We start from the raw sequence: 14,928 nt of genomic DNA, 5'->3' as shown, positions 1-14,928 counted from the left end.
GTGATTATCTTAAGGTGCTTTCTGAATACAGTTGAGTCGAGTTGAGAGTTGATATATTTCTTTCGTCGCATGTATCTTTGGTAAACAAGTCCTGTTAGTTTTGTCTAACCTTCTCTTGCTTGCCATTGAATTTATTTGTGTCCAACTGTTGAATGTGGATCCCCATGGAGCCAGGCAGGCATGGGGGGCCGTGTGTACGAAGGCCCACCGTGCTGTCATGTCTCTTTCATCACCAGCCAGGCTTGGAGATAAGGAGACAATGAGCAGTGGCAAGGTGTAGCCACAGCCCCTGGGTCTCCTCCCTGCTGAGCACTTCAAATCCTCATTAGGATTTTCAGCAAAGGAAGGAGGGATTTTGTTGGATTAGTGCTTTGTCACAGCTGGCCCCAGGTTGGTGTTTGTCATGCAGAGCATTGCAGAGTGCTGACATACACCCACCCAACCCAAACACAGACCTCCTTTCACCTGGCTACTGAGGAGGGTAATGCAATGTCTGGTTTGAACTTTGACCCAACAGTTTGATTCATTGCACTGCTGTACACTTTTCTTCCCTATTGTCTGAAGTTGGAAAACACAGTACACTCCTGCATACTGTAGAACTCTTCAACATCTGCAGATGCTGCCCAAAAGGTAGAGCGATAGCCTGTTGATGAGTAAATAGACATCCATCACTTCTGTGTGACTATAAGAAAGGAAAGGGGAAAAACTATTTAAATTATTTCAATGTTTTAGCTGAAGGTGAACTTTACCTCAGATTCCAGTGATTTGTGTTTTCAACCAGTGTTAAGACGGCCTTTTATATATATATGCAGAAATAAACCTTGACAAGAATCATTAATTGGCTGTTTGTAGTCACCTTCAATAACTCTAGTTACAGGAAACACTATGTTTTCTTTCGGCTCTAATGTTTTCTCGACTTCATGAGTTATTACAAGGACATTACAAATGGTGTCTCGTAGATACCTTGATCCTTGCCACTTTTTATGAGTTGCTGTTGTTCCCTCTTTAATGAAAGGAAAGGCTGTTTGTCTCATGAGTCTTGCAGATTTAACAGACAATACGGGACAACTTTGTCAAAGTGTAGCCACTGCTGTAATGAAATCCTTAACTGGGTTTCAGACAAGGAGATTGGTTCAGTGTGAGAGGACTTCCGTAATTGTGTGAAGCCTACCTTTACTTGTTAGGCGCTGGGCCGATCCACGCGGATAATGGCCATTCAAAAAAGTCGCAGAAGTCGCCCTCACTGGGTGGGATCGCTGAGGCTCTTGATTTGACGTCTACCCTCATCCTTTCCCCGTCAGCTGCGTATTTTACCGTCATGCTTTGTCTCATTTTGTTCTTGTTTAAACAAAATCATGTGGGTTCCTTACAGACATATCTAAAGCGATCTGTAAAACGTTTTTATAACCCATGGAGTCTATTCTGGGAATCCCAAATACAAGAGAAAATATATGACATATCTCCAAGGCAGTGGCCAAGGGAAAAATCAGACACAGTTCATAAAAATTGTGTTTTGTTGGTTCGCTGTAATATGGCCCAAGAAGACGGGGAATGTTTTATGAGCAGACTTTTAAATAAGCATTGATATGCTTTCATTTTAAATTCGTGCTCTTTATTTCTGTCTAATTATAATTCAGATCTTACTTTAGTCGTCTTGTGCAAATGATTCTCTTATCTTTAAAAGAACATTCCTATAAATAAATACAACATATAACACACTTTTACAACAGAAATGTTGGGGACATAAAAGGCCTCAGATCTACCTTCATATGATTGCAGATCAAGTAGTCTGTGGAAGGGGCAGCTGAGGAGAATGTTTTTGATTATCCAGTAGATGGTATTTCAAAGCACAACCGGCATGGAAGCCTCGGGACCGCAAATGAACTTGCTCGTTTGGTCAAAGAGCAAATTAAGCTGACTTCCCTCTTTGCTACTGGATCACTGTGGAATTCGAAGGTGACAAGACTACAGTTTGAGGTCACATGGCGCTGCAGTATTCACTTTTCATCAGCAGGGCATAGTCTTCAAGGGTGATGGCAGCAAGTGAATGGTCCCAAGATTCAGTCTTACACATGACTTGTATTACTGCCGTACTGAGAAACCGAGAGAGGAGTTGACTGCATATTTGTATGTCTGTCCCAAGGTGGCCAAGGGAGAAATTGTAACAATAATTATTTGGATTGGATTTTTAATACTGTATTATGGAGTGCTATTTTTCTCAATAAAAAGCACGAGCTAGAAAATCTTCTGTGTTATTTTGAGGGAGACTGAAACTGATTCATGGCATTTCCATTCATTACAATGGGGAAAGATGATTTTGAGAGTTGGTTTAGCTTACGAGCATGGTCACGGAACAAATGAATCTCATATCTCTGCTAAATGCAAGCAATTTAGTCTCCTTTTAGCACACTTCATGAAACAATTGAGTTTCCTCCTGCACATGAGCTGTTCCAGCTAATTCACGCAGGTGTTCATGGGACACGTTTTTATGGCAGATGAAAGGCATTTTGATCTCAGTGGGTGAAAGTGCAATCCATTTTGTGTTTTGTTAAACGAATATAATACAACTAAAATATGCACATTTTGCTGATCTTTGCATTTTACTTTTTGGAGATTGAGATGAAAGATATTGCTGCTTGCATTTACCAGCGTCCTCTTTGTCCTTTTGCTTTCCTTTGTCCCGATTTAGAGCGGCTATAAATCCTGTTGAAGCTCCTGTAAACGAGTGGTGGTAGAACTGTGGTCGTAAATATAAAGGATTTAGATTCACTGCCTTTTGGAGGAAGTCTGAGTTCCCATTTATGAAGATTGTTTAGTAGTTTCCTTGTACATGATAGGAATGGGAATTTAAAAAAAAAAGAAGCTTAACTGACTCAAGGAATATTGAACGCTATATAAACAGAATAATTGTTTTCTAGTTTGAGTATTTGCAGTGTTGTGAAAGTTCATTTTCTATGCGACCTGGTTCGAAGTTCACAATCTTTTTGGTGAACTTTTTCAGTTCATAGTTCATATCCATCCATCCATTATCTAAGCCGCTTTTCTTCACAAGGGTTCGCGGGCATGCTGGAGCCTATCCTAGCTATCTCCGGGCAGTAGGCGGGGTACACCCTGAACTGGTTGCCAGCCAATTGCAGGACACACAAAGACAAACAACCATCCATGCTCACGCTCACACCTAGGGACAATTTTTGGGGAATGTGGGAGGAAACCGGAGTACCCGGAGGAAACCCACGCAGGCACGGAGAGAACATGCAAACTCCACACAGGAAGGCCGGAGCCGGAATCGCACCCTGCACCTCTGAACTGTGAGGCCATCGTGCTAAACAGTCGTCCACCGTGCCACCTCATAGTTCATATTATAAAAGAAATAAACATGAATAAATAAAAAAGTTAATCGTTCCAAAAATATTTAATAGTTAAACAAAAGGTTAAAGTTAAATAATTCCCCTTTTTTTTCAATGCATTACAACGAGCCGTTATCCTCAAAATCATTTTTCTATTGTTGCCACCCATTCCGTCTACACTAGTAGACAGCTTTAAGTTTCACCCTACAATGTCATGAGAAAAAAAAAATGTGTTGCTCCCATGCCCTTTTTTAAAATGAGGAATAAATAACTGTAGTCTGTGTAAGTACGAATTGCAGTAGGGCATGAGCTGTCACACACACTAACTAGCCCTTTTGTCTTCAGGCTACCGTAAAACAGTCCACGAACACCATGACCCATCCACCACTCAAAACTGATCGGGTAGAGGTTGTGTCATGCCTTCCAGGGACTAACAAACTAACTATCCTTACTATTTGTCAACAATCAGTACAGATTTACAGAGTGAGTTAACGACTAGTGATGGGAAAATGAAGTTTCTAGATGCTTCCTGAACCAGTTTTAATATTTTTTTGCCTCCTCTTTAAGAAATGGCAAGACGGTGTGCTTTCAGTCCTACGTTGAACAGAGGAGTTAAACAATACAACAACTGGTTCATGAACCGCCTTGAAGCTTCATGTTCCCATCACGAGTAACCACCACAGGTTGTTTTTCTCCTTCCAAGCTTGCTTTCCAATTTGATGACACATACGGCCGTGCGTGAGTCTCTCTGGCTTGCTTTGCCAAATAAGGTGTTTATTCCCCTGCAAGTGAAGGCTCGAATACTGTGTGTAGCGGGGTTTTCTCCTGGAAGACTAAAAAAAACCTGGCACTCGTTAGAAAAAATGAACTTCCATTCAAAAGCTGTTCACAGACGCTAGAATGAGCATGTTTGCAATGTACATCGGGCAGAAATACTCTACACGAGGTCATGAACTTTCATTCAAGTACAACATTTTGTAATGGGATCTGAGAATCTTGCCCTGAATGCTCTGAACTCCAATTTCGATGCCAGTGTCATCTTGAGCAGATTGATGCTGCTTGAAGTAGTTGGGTCATAGAAGAGGTCTGCAGTGAGGTATCTCATCTTTCCATCCTTGTCATGTTGCCTTCTTTGGACAGCAAACTTGTTGAGGCTGATTCAAAAGCACCACTGCTGGTTGCATCTATACTAAGTAGTTTTCTCAAGTTTGACCTCAATTGCTTCAAAATAATTAACGTGACGCAATTGATCAAGTCATTTAGTCAATTATTACAACACAATTTATAGTGTAAGTGTACTAATACTATTACGAGTTATTAAACCACATGAACCCGAACATTGGTCATAATGAAAGTGAACATAGGCTTTCTGGGAAAGCAAAGTTATTTTAGCTCATTATCCCATTTTCAAAAGTCACTATTTAGACAACGAGGTCGTGAATTGCTGGTTTACTTGCTGTCAGCTTTAACTTGTCAGCCCAGACCATTTGTCCTGTGACAGATCACTACGTCTTGACCCCGTGTGACTCAGCATTTGACCTTGTGAGTCATTATGACCCCTAAGTGTGTCCATATGTCAAGGGCTTGGCTTTCTTTTCTTAAGACCCTAAAGTAAACTATTGCCTGAAGAAAACAGCAATCCAAGGTTTCCCATGTGGAAACATTACAAATCAATAGCAATAGAGTAAGTCATTTTTAATTAAGTAAGATAAATGTCCATGCTAAGACTGGCTCTTTTTGGCGGGATTGTTATTCATTCGTGTTGCTTTATCGCAATTTAAAATGATCGGATGTTTTGCATACCACTTTAAAAATCCAGAAATGTGTTTGATTTAAACAATAGCACGAAATCAAGAGCGCCATCACATAAATCATTTGGGAACATCAAGGTTTCCTTGGTGTGACAGGGTGATGGTAGGAAACAGTTGCAAGACCGAAAATGCTAGTCAGAAGATTTAATCCCCTCCAAACCTGATCTCTCAGAACCAGAGTATTTCAATATTGTCCGGACATGGATCAGACTTTACACTCCATGTAATGTCCACTTGTTTATAGATGTCATTGTCTATCCAAGAGAATTTATTGTCACTGTGATCATTTGTCATTTTTAAGACTATTTTGGGTGCCAAGAGTTAGACTTTTATAGTATTGAAAGGTATTAAATTACTCTACTTTCTAACAATGGGCATATACATAACGATGAGCTGAGTTGAGTTCAGACAAATTGATCGTTTCGACTTTTGTCCTGTTTGCTGGTGCTAGTTTTAGAACTACACGCAATCTCAAATTAATTTAATAAAAATATAAGCATTTTTAATGACAGAGAGGACCTCCTTTTGAATATTTATAATGAATGTGACCATAAAAAAAAAAAAAAGAAAAAAAAAAAACAGACACTGCGGGATTTTTGACACATTAGACAGGTCGTTGATCCATAGAAGCCAGTGTAATAAAGTCACCTTTCCCTTGAAGGAACGTGATGAAATATTTGAGGTTCAATGATTTTAAATTGATGTCATTGGTGCGCTATTTTGCAATGTTGTACGGACAGCTGTATCATTACAAAAAAGCCCAAAAGTGAAAAATAAATTTGAATTCTTCAATATAACAACCTATCCAAACGCAGAGGCAGCTTGTTTGTGTAGTCTAGACCAAAATAAAGTTGAATCAGATGTGGTAACATCGGCGTCTTTGCTGGTCAGCGGACTTCAATGTCAGTCAGTCGAAACACAAGCTGAATAATGTGGAACAAATGCGTCCACACGTGATTGGAGTCTCATCTAAGGAAACAAGCATTGTGGTCCTACTTGAGGAAGCGTACTCGGGGAATGCAAACCAAGCAGGTGGACCTCTCTCATTTGTGTGTGCCGCCACTGGTGACCCACTGGGAAATGTTTCCTTATTGAATCAAGGAGCATCAAACGCTTCATTGGAGCAGAGAGCGAACGGAGTCCGAGCCGCTCGACGAATATGAGTCTATTTTTTCATCATTTGTAATGGAAACAGTGGCAGTGAGCTGGCAAACACATCGCGAATCCAATTTGAAAGGTCTTTCAAAGAAAATATGGCTGACATCCTTATCGCATTTAAACTTACTTAATATAAAGTGAAATATTGTTAGCGATCAGGCGGCATAATGAGGTCAAAAGTGCCTGCTCTCACTGAAAACTGGAGTGATCTTTGAAGGAACTGTTTAATACAAGAATGATCCATTGGTTCACTTCACTTCTACAAGTGCAAGTGAAACAGAAACAAACATACAATTGGCCCTTTTTCCAAATTAATGCAAAAAACGGCTATTGGCTCCATAAATTTGTATTACATTTTCTTGTTGTTGTTTTCTTGGTTCTACATTAACAATGGCTCGGGGCCACTATGTGATTGTGTCAGGTAACCAAATTTTACTGACACTGTCCCGATTGCGCTTGTACAGATTTAATAAATGCAATGAAATCAACATGTTTTTATCCACATGAATTGATCAGTCATCTTTGATCATTTTACTGTACAGCACACATTATTTTTGCCTCAGGTTAAGTCCTTCTACAATTGAGTACAATACAACTTTATTTGGACCGCGCATTCCACAACACCTGGAGCTGTAACAAGGAATGGCTTGATCAAGATATAAAGTCCAGAAAATGTCAAATGTGCAATTTTCTGTTATAATTTCTACTGAAAAAAAAACAACATGCAAAAATACTTAAAACAGGAAAACAACACTAAAAATGAAATAATAATTTAAACTTATTATATCATATTATGAATATACATGGCCAATGCCGCTTCTAACAGGGACCACAGCTTGAAAAAAAAAAGTGTAAAATTATATCTAAAACGTACTGGTTGGATAGTCTCGTGTCACATAGTGACATATTTGGTCATTGCAACCATTTCATTACAAGAACATGTCCTTGCTTTTTTTTTCTATGGCCTAAAAAGCACTCAACCTTTCTATCTCTCTCTCACACGCACGCACACCCACGCTCACGCACACCCACACACACACACTGGCTGGCCCCAGGGCGATCCGATATTAGACGGTGAGATGACAGTGTGTGCTTGTGTGAGTGCAGCCAGCCGACATGTGCTGATGATGGGAAGTCAATAATGCATTATGAAAAAAGGGGGGATTTATGACCTTGATGGGCCCCATTGAGCTTAATTAGGCCTAAAGGTTGATTTACATATAAGTGTACATGGTATTTCACCCGGCTGCGTATTTTCATTGCATTCTATTTCTATTGCGAGCAAGACTTCAGAAACAGAATTTGCTGTAGGATTAATTAAGTAGTTACTAGATTATATTTGTATGAAAAAAAAGAAACCTTGATGTCTCTGTGAAGGACCACTTTACCTAAAAACATTTTATACTTAAAACGGAGGTCAGATGTAGCTAATAGCATAGCCAACGTAGGCGGTTTTCCCCTCAAGTGCTGGATGGGGAAGTAGTTGATAAGAAGCACCCAACAGGATTCATTTTTTTGGTAAAGAAGCTCACCTTAACACTAACAGCGTGTGCTTGCACAGAAATGACAGCATCTATTTTGCAGTCATGTACTTATATCAAAGATGCTCTTGATAACCCCCCTGCTGTTGCTATGGAAGTAGCAGAGATGTAAATGAACTGGAGGGAGTTGGATGGTAGGGAATATAAATGAGGTTCAAACACTTGTTTCCTTGCTGCTCTTTGCCTCGTCGTCTTCCACGATCAATGATCATCATGCTTTTCCCTCTCACCCTTTGCAAGAGTGTTTTTTTTTAACCTGAACATTTCCTATTAAAACCAGTATCCAAATATCATATGTTATTTAGCTCCCATAACAAATCTACTCTAGTGTAACACCTTGATAGAGAAATAAATATCAAATGTTTTGATCCCTGACTTAACTCTAATTTTGATTTGCTTTAATAAATTGGATCTTTTGAGAGACTTTGATGGCACCAAGACATCACACTTTGTGGTTTTGTTCTGCAATAGGTTTTGGCATCTAGTGTGATAGTTTAAAATGTGCCGGCTCTCCTTTGTTATCCCAATATTATATTATATTATATATATATATATATATATATATATATATATATATATATATATATATATATATATATATATATATATATGAAAGCTTACAATGCTGTATAAAAAGTAACTGTATTATTTTTTAAAAAAAAGCTCATGATCTTAAAAAAAATGTACAGAATTGTGTTTTTGGACATGAAAACAGCAGTGCCAAAGAACCTGGTTTGGCCACTCAACTGAAGCGGCCGAAAAGTATTATTCTTTGTTGTTTTTTTCACGGTGATGTGCTGATTTTAATATCGTTACACAAGAATGATGATATTGTGGCAATTCTCATATTGCGATATCGCCGTTATTTTTTTTTTAAGTGACGTTGGGGTACCACATTGTGCGCATTATTTTTGGTAGACACTATAAATTTGGAATATGGTACGAATTTAATCTACACTAACCAATCACGTTAACGTCATATTGTCAATCTCAGTGTGAAAATGACTTTCAGCATGTCTGAAGAAATATGCAGTAAAAAGTCCAATATTTTAGTATTATTGTGTCTTAAAGCTGGGAAAAGTGAGGCTCATCTGTCACAAATTAACAAGCTTTGTTCTTTCGCAACTGTGAAACAATGGCACTACTAGGGTTCAAAAGAATAATTGTGAACAAACAATATCATTCATTGTAAGTAGTCTTTGCCCTTCCTCCGTCACACAATAAATTGTCCAAAAAGAATGTCAAGAGAATACGTTTCATACCAATGTAACAATTCTTTCTCCACAATCGCGTAAGCGCCCCACTTCATATCCTGCTGTTTGCGGGTTATATGAAATGTTTGGTTTCTTCACCCCTGGGTGGACCTAACTTCTGTTGTTGTAAAGGATATCTGTGGATTATAGAGTCAGCTCTGTGGGAAGAGCCTTAACTTGAAGGTTTTTTTTCCCTGGTGGGTGTCCTTTACTTGTACCATAGAGAAAGGCCTGGGGTGGCAGAACTTGGTGGACTCAAGCTGTGTTTACTGTAGTTCCCTCACTAATGCCGTGGGCCACATTATTCTTTTACATCAAATCCAACCCAAGCAGGAGACCTTGTAGGCTCAAGAGAGCCAAATAATAGCTGGCCAAAGATAAGCTTGCTCTTTTAAAAGCAGCTCTTTCGTCCTCGCCGGAATGGAAAATCAAAGATCTACGCTAACTGAAAACGACAAGCATCAGCAGCGTCTGTGTCACACTCTGGACTGAAAAATTATCTGGTTTCCCATCAAAATAATCTGAAGACCTTTGTGCGCTGGTCACAGTAATGGCAAGGGTAAAGGGGCTGAATAGGCCTTTTGATCAGCCTTAGCCCCTCGACTCTGTCTGGAAGCATGGGTTACTCAAGTTACAAAGGGTCATTTTAATAAGAAAACCTTCACTGGGTTGAAGGAAGTCAGAATAAGAAGCTGGATAGTTGCATATATTTTTTTGTGTGCTGCTTTGGGTATATTTGTTGACCACATGTAAGTAAAAATGAGATTTTGTTTTTCTTTTCACATTGTTGTGAAATTCAGAGAATATTTTAAAAAATGATCCCTGTTGTGTTTGCCAATCAACAGAGTCAAGAAACTGCTGTGACTTTTGCTGAGAGTTATGTGAACTACTTTGAACGCACTTTATCACTGCATGTATAATTTTACTATTTAATTTGAACTCTGCTAGATGCAGTAAAGGTGTATTAAATATAAACTTTGCTCCAAGAACACTGTCCACCTTTTTTTTTTTTTACTTACCAAACTCACCACTCTGAATAACGCGTTTGTTTTCAGCACTTGATACACCAGCATTGTTTTCTAAAACTTCCACTTTGTTATATTTTCAAACATTTGTGATTCTAGGCTCAAAATTATCATTGTTGTGTAAATAATGCAGATTGTTTTTATTCGTTTTCACTTGAGGCACAGAAGACGTTTTAGTATTCTGATTGCCCTTGGTACAGGTACGGTATATGCAATGATAATGACTTATTCCGTGAAAGTACAAGGTTTAAGGTTTCTACATGGCTGATGAAGACCCTAATGACTCCCTATTCCTATAAAATGAGAAGGCACTTTGCTCATTACCCCTGCTTCAGTGACACTCATATCCTACCAGATGGTCACTTTCCAATTGATTTGGCTCATCTGCAAAAAAAAAAAAAAAATCATTATTATATTATTGCACTAAAGAGGGTGTGCGTAATGGCTTTGTCTTACATATGGGAAATTCTCACAGTTCCTAAGATGCCTATTCTGTGTTGGTCTAATGTCATTGCAAAGGTTACACACGGTAATAAATGCCAGCCTAGGAAGCTTTAAATAGAGGCTCCTCATTGGTGTAATAAAGTGCTATAACCCATGGAAATAGAGGTCCTTTGCAGCAATCGAAGTCAATTACCAGCATGTTATAACAACATGAGCGATAAGGAGATGTCTAAAGGTTGAGTTGTCACATTGTAAACTACAATGCTACTCAAGAAGAGAGCAGACCTCCACCAAGGCAGAATAATCTTAATTTGGAGATGATCATAGACGACGATGGTTTAGATTGCTTAAACATTACTCATAAATGCACTTACGACAATACATGTCCATATGCAATATTTTGGAGTCCTTACCAAGTCACCATTAACATAATCAACACTCATGACAATTGATTTGCAAGGCACATCAGAGCTGTTGTGGGCATCTGACGTGTTCATGTAGTGTTTTCTCTTCCTTTAATTTGTCACCTGTCTGTGTCTAACGGAGAGAGGCTCAAATGCTTTTCAAGTGCTGGGATGGTTGGATTGACCAGAATGTCTGATTAGGAAGCATGTCGGCAAGACCACGATAAGGATCAGGCCGGTTATCTCTCCGCTGCACCACGTTGCCATGGTCACAGCACTGTGCTTTCTACCTAATATGCTACTGAATATGCATTAGATTTCTTTTTTCGGTTTTATACATGCATTTAGTTCGGTTCGACTGATAGGCTTGCCTCTTTTCTCAACAGTTTTGCTTGCTGCTGTACAGTCTTAAAACAAGAGGTGTAGCGTGTATCTTTAAACGCAGGTCAAGTCACAAATTCTTGATGAAAGATTCAGATCCGTCTGGATACAGAGTGGTCAGACATGTCAAAAGTTGATCATCAACTACAGTTTCTTGATACTCCTTGCTTGACTTACTGTCAACATCTGGAGAGTAAATCATTTTCATCTCATTGAGCAAATTAATTGTGTTTATGATTCCACGTGCAAAATAACTCTTACTTGTATGGCTCATTTGCATAATGAAATAATTTCATTAAATGAAACAGTAAGTGTTGGATTTAGTTTGGATTTAGTGTGATCACACACAGTGATCAAATTATCCTCTTTTAATTGCGATTCATGAATATGCTAGTCAGATGGTGCTGTGCTGTCTTAGTTTTTTCTGTGTTTAAAAACAAAGATATGATAATATGGATGGCGCAAGTACACTAGGATAGTTAGGAATGATATATTTTGGGGAATAAAATACTTTGCAGTTTGACAAATGTTACTTTCACTTTTAAGAAATAGTTTTCATGCGATTCACTCTTGATGAGAATTAGAAAAAAAAAAAATCACAAACCAAGTTTTGCCGCAACGATTGTGTATTAGAAAGTAGAACAGCCATAGTTGCCATAGTAACAATGAAATCCATTAGAATTAATGGGAATTAAATAATTTGTTCCAGCTACACCTTAACTTAATAACTGCTTTAACTTGAATCATAAAATGTGACAACACATATTGCAGCTATCTGGTCAGTATTGTGACTACGGAAGACATAAAACAGTTTGTGGTTTCGTATTCACTGAATACTTAAAGTTTTGATCCAAATTGTTCTGCACGCAATTGAGTGCAACGCTAGTTGTGTTGTGTTCGCTGTCCTGTTGAGTTCCTGGTCTGCTGGCTTTTCGTTATCCCGCTTGTGTCATCCAACAATAGGCTTGGAAAAGTAATACAGCATTTGATCTAATCAATGGAGAGCAGCTTTTGGACAATAATGCACTGAGACAGCTAAAGAATTAAGTGCATTTCTGGGACATACCATTTCATCCAATGTCTGGATTTTGACTCAATAATCAAGCATTATTACAGGGCCTGTCATCTGCATGGTCGGAACTACATCACCATTCCCGGAATACATGAGTGAGAGTAGTATAGTGTTCGTAGGTGTCAGCTAAAGCTCTAGTCTGTTTTCCTACTTAAGCACAATGACTACATGAGTCTGAAATAATAAAACCAGAAACAGAATTTTCAAAGGCTCTCGAGTGATTTAAGTATTTTAACAGCAAGTGCTTCACATTGAGCACCAGTGGGTTTGGTTGCCAAGCTTGAGATCAAACTCAAAGTTTCTTGCACATGTGCAATAGAACCTTAATCACTTGCACTGAATAACCACAAAGAGGAGTTAAATTTGGCGTAGAAAGTAGGACGTGCAACCCCCTTATAGTATACGCTTAAGTATATTCGCTGAAAAAAAATCTTTAATTTAAATTCAATCTTGATTGATTCATTGATTTAAGATAAAAAAAATGGAAGAAAAAGCAAATAAGTAGATGTTATAGATCAATTTGGTTTACTTGTTCAAAGGGAGTGGGAAGATGTGCAATACTTATCTAGACCTACCCCTTAGCTCACATATCAAATTGCCATAATAGAAAATATACTTCCGCGCCTGGCTTCACGTGATCACTAAATGTGTATGTATATGTTATTCATATTTACACTTTATTTATATCATTTTGTCACACTATTTTTCAACCTTTTGAACACCACAAGTGATTCACACCTTCTCAATTCATTATCATAATTATTCCATAGATTTACACCTTTAATGGAGACACGCATTTGCTTTATGTTAGTTCTTATTTTGAATGTTTTAAAGTCACTTGTTCCCCTTAGGTTATAACAGCAACCCTCTTTAATTTTTAATTGTTTCTGAATACAGTGGCCCAGTTGGTTTTTGATTGCTTTATATTATTTGGCGGGTTTTAAATTCGACTAAGTTGTGAAATTTAAGTGGTTTTAATTTGATAAATAATGTATTGGTTGGTTCTAGATAACTTGAATGGTTGATAATTCGTATAGCTTTTTTTCAAGTTTATAGATAGGCTGTGTATTTTCTTTTATGCATATCCCCATATCACCACGCAATAGGTCAGGTATGGCTGTATTAATGAACAATATAATATGAATAATGAAGGTCCTTGATTTTCTAAAAGATACCTATTGTTTTAGATATTTTACTTTCACATTTTTTATTTTTTATTTCCAACATAATTTTGCAACTGTAACAACGACAAGAAATTTAATTCAATTTACTTTTTCTGTTTCAATAGATTTGACAATAATCGGGAGCTTAATTTGACTGGCGGCAAAGATTATGAACTTTGTCTCATTCAAATTCAAAGACAATTAATTTGCAAGCTCTAACAGTGTTTGTGATGTTAGCAGCAGGCATGATGCCATCATTTAGGATGTTTTTTTGTGAAAAGATGCGGCATTGACAGATGTTCTACATTGCTTTTACACATTACAGTTTGCTTTTAACCATGTTGGCCTGAAGTCACGATCGACTGTCAACAACTGCTCCTACCATGCCATGTTTTTATTTTCCCACCCCCTCACATGCGATGTTTGTCACGAGCCGACATGTACAGTGACAAATTGTTTAACACCTGAAGCGTTTCGTTTTTTGACCTCAACAAGAAAAGGGTTAAAAAAAAATCAAATATGTCTGAAATGCATCAATGTTTCAACGCTTCGGGTCACATTACACACGATTTCCTCTAGAGAGAGCCAGAAGAGGAAGAAAAGATCCTTCCTTGATTGGATGCCCCTAAACAAATGAAGTCTTATACAGAGGTTAGCTAGGCTGTGGCAGCTGCCCTCCTCCATACAAATATATCCTTTGTTTACTCTGAGCTCTACACCACACTAAGCACCTTTAGAAGAAGAGCTTTCACCTGATTGGTGCACAAATGGAGGATCAGCCTATATAAAGTGACATTTATCTTCCTTTATAAAATACCACGGTAGCATTTTCGGGTGAGGGCCACAATTCAGCAGCTTAATCCCCTCCCATTGTAGTATAGCATTTAATCAGACAAAGATAATTGTATTTGTTCTTAATTGATGAAGTAGCCAATAGGGTAAAATAAACTGAGCCGTTCCGAGCGCTTTTAGTAGGCCTGAAGTCCGTAGTTAAGGCAACTGCTGCCGCAAAAAGTGCGTTGTAATCACACGCAAATGCAAGTATGGATTGGTCTCATTTGTACAGGTGCCAATGAAATACAGCAAAACAAGTGCATGTAACCCAGCCACAAAAACCTCATTAGAGGGCGCGCAGCTCTGGAATATAGCTCGCACACTGGCATTTAAGGGACAAAAAAAGGTAACAGATGCTTGAAAATGGGATATGATGATTCAGTGCTGCTTGTGGTTTTGAACAGAGGAGCAGCTGGCAATTTGGTTAAGCTTTATATCACTGTGCTGTAATACTTGACGACATGGTCAGGCATGAGTAACCAAAAATGTTCTGTA

At 38.3% G+C, this 14,928-nt stretch overlaps 1 protein-coding gene across 18 annotated transcripts in view; it reads left to right on the top strand.

Moving 5' to 3' along the window:
- Positions 1-14,928, top strand: part of adgrl2a (adhesion G protein-coupled receptor L2a) — a 113,475-nt gene that overhangs the window by 28,326 nt on the left and 70,221 nt on the right. The window lies entirely within an intron of this gene.

Source organism: Idiotropiscis lumnitzeri, chromosome 13 (genome assembly GCF_059441095.1).
Source record: "Idiotropiscis lumnitzeri isolate Australia: NSW breed Sydney's pygmy pipehorse chromosome 13, RoL_Ilum_1.0, whole genome shotgun sequence".
Classification (NCBI taxonomy): Eukaryota; Metazoa; Chordata; class Actinopteri; order Syngnathiformes; family Syngnathidae; genus Idiotropiscis; species Idiotropiscis lumnitzeri.
This window is presented reverse-complemented; position numbering and strand designations above follow the sequence as displayed.